Genomic DNA, 3,221 nt, shown 5'->3' on the forward strand with positions numbered 1-3,221 from the left:
AACTACCCTAGCTATAGGCAGCACGGTATCATGGCTGGGGTCCAAGACTGAATAGAAAGGAGAAAGTGAGCCGAGCTTCCTCATTCACTTCCCTCTGCTTCCAGACTGCAGGTGCAAAGTGACCCACTGCCTCAGGTTCCCACTGCCACGCCTCCCTGCCATGATAGACAGCGCCCTCAAACTGGGCTTCTCAAATGCTTCCCTCAACTTGTGTTTGTTGAGTGCTTGGTCAAAGCCCACCAGAAAAATAACCAACACAGTTGGGAAGAGGACTTGCCTGGGGTCATGCTGGAGGACCTTGTTTGTACCCCTGGGCTCTGTGGTACACCACTGGCTGCTTGGATGACTGGGATCACGATCATACAGTGAAGGAAATCCATGATTCTTGCTGTAGTCAGTTGACTCAACTCGATCTGGCCCTTCTGGATTGTGCCTGGTGCTTTATTGGTCAGGGACTTCAAGGGCATTGGATGCAGGATGCCCAGCAACTCATGTTGCCTGCCAGGAGAACCCTCATCTGGGCTCTCAGGTGGCTGCTGTGCACAATGCTCATGGCCTGTCCATGTGCACCACTGTGTTTCCTGACATATGGCAGCCAGGTTCCCATGTGACTCAAGAGGGAAAGGAAGGCATTCTTATGATTAGAGGATCTTTCCTTAGCACAAATCTGGCCAGCTTCTAAGAGAGGTAGTACAGACCCTACTGTTATAAAATGGTGGGAGAGGGATGGACCTTGGCAGGTGTGAGGGCCGCAGGCAAGAGATAAATACACCATACAGACAGAGCCTGAGTGTGGAGTTTATTGAGAGAAGGGTAAAGGGGAGGGAAGAGAGAGACACAGAGGAAGAGGGAAAGAGAGAGAGAGAGGAACAGAGAGAGGCAGAAATCTGCTTGCCTCTTCAGAAGAACAGAAGGAAGAGAATGGTGGTAGGCTGGGCTTGTCTCTTAAAGGGACCTTTGCACCTGCATACTGTGTATGAGGGGTACTGCTTGCCATATGCAGAGGGGTGACACACTGTGCCAGGTTCCCAAGGGGCAGAGCCAAGATGTGCCTGGATGCTAACACCTACCACTCCTAGAAAGAATGTTCAAGCACATTGTATGAACATAAGGAGTTGGAATACATTGTTGCAGTCATCTTAAAACACCACACACACACACACACACACACACACACACACACACAAAACAAACAAAACAGCTACAACAAAAAACCCTGCCTGCCACTAGAATATGACAGTTACTGTCATTGTGGGGGTCAGGCCACCACTGTCAGAGCTTTGGGACCAGGCAAACCTCAGAGGGACCAGCTGTGACTCCGAGTGACCCTTTTTATCTCTTCCACTCTGTGCTCTTAACTGATAACATGGGTAGGAGCAGACACTTCTCTTCTTTTGCAGTTATACTGTGAGTCTTGAAATGAGGATGCATATGGAACATTCTAGGGCCTGGAGCAGCTCAAGGTGAAAGTTTTTCTCAATCCTACCACTCAGCCCCTTCAGCAGCTATTTCTGCAGCCTTAGGAGCCCTTCATTCAGTGCTGGGAACTACAGGGCCACACCAGCCAATCACGGCCGGGCCATCATCTTCAAAGGACTGTCCTGGGCTTGTGAACTTCAGTTCTGGACCTCCATTCTGTGAAACTACTCGTGGCAGCCTGAATCTCCTGGAGAGTTCATTCAAACATCCCCACGAGAGCCAAGGGAGATATGTGGTCAGTGATAGGACCGGAAAGACGCACGGAGACCCTGCAGTCTTCCACCCCAGCTTGCCAGCTCAGAGGAAAGACCGTGTTTAGTTTGAAAGCAGCCGACTTTATCAGCACCAACCCTGCCTACAATCTCCTACAGCTGAGTAAACAGCCCTGCTCCACAGGCTCCCTGGCCCAGCTCTGGAAACCCACTGGGCTTATCTGCGTCTTACCCCTCACAGGGCCAGCCTGGGTCCCCTTCTTTGAGGTATACTCCTGCCCCAGAATGATGGCCCCATGGGTCCTGGAGGCCTGCCCTTGGCCCTGGATCCTTCTAGTCCTTTTCCACTCTGACGCTCCCTCTCGTCAGCAGAGTGAGGATAACATGGCCACATCAGCTGCAGGGTTAAGTGAGACAACATTATCAGAAGGCACTGGGGCCAGAGAGCCTGGCTTTGCTGCAGAGAGATAGCAGGGTAGGATCCAAAGGCAGCCTTTGATCAAGTCTGTAGCCACCAGCACCATCGGGTCCTACATTCTGCATGTTCTTGGGCAAATTCACTAATTTCTCTGAGGTTTGGCTTTTTCACCAGTGAACAAGTGTTACTGACTAGCGAGAAAACTCACTCAGTGGATTGAAAGTATGGGCTGGAGAGATGGCTCAGCGGTTAAGAGCATTAACTGCTTTTCCAGAGGACCCAGGTTCAATTCCCAACAACCACATGACAGCTCCCTGCTGCCTAAAACTCTGGTTCCGAGAAACTCAATACTCTCACATAGACATACAAGTAGGCAAAACACCAACACATATAAAATAGAAATAGATTTTAAAAATTAAAGAAAGAGTGCTTACTGCTCTTTCAGAGAACCAGAATTCAATTCCTAGCACCCATGTTGAGTTGCTCACAATCACTTGGTAACTCTAGCTTCAAGGTATTCTATGCCCTCTTCTGGCCTCAGTGGTTACATGTACACACGCTCATATACATAAATAAAAATAATATAAAATATTTTTTTATTTTATTTTACCTTTTTCTGCTTTTTTGCGGCAGGGTTTCTCTGTGTAACAGTCCGAGCTGTCCTGGAATTAACTACCTCTTGTAGACCTGCCTGGCCTTGAACTCACAGAGATCCACCTGCCTCTGCGTCCCAAGTGCTGGGATTAAAGGCGTGCGCCACCACCACCTTGCTACAAATCATTTTTAAAAGAATGATACTGGAACTGGGCATGCTAATGTGTGCCTTTAATCCCAGTACTCTGTGAGTTTAAGCCAGATCTACATAGTGAGATCCTGTCTTACAAACAAACAAACAAACAACCATCCTAAGACAACTGTAGAGATGTCATGCGTGGGCACTTTGTCTGCGGTGACCATTTGTACACTAGTCCAGAAATGACAATGGGCTCACTACATTCCTTTAAGGGGACCTGAGGCCTTGTAAGCATGGATTTGCACCTGTCATATAGATACAGTGAAGCTACTCAACACGTTCACACGTGTTTGTGTGTGCTTGTATCTGTCTATATTGT

Source organism: Microtus oregoni, unplaced genomic scaffold, assembly GCF_018167655.1.
Source record: "Microtus oregoni isolate MIOR12 unplaced genomic scaffold, Mior012 000049F_ref0000343, whole genome shotgun sequence".
In the NCBI taxonomy this organism is placed as follows: Eukaryota; Metazoa; Chordata; class Mammalia; order Rodentia; family Cricetidae; genus Microtus; species Microtus oregoni.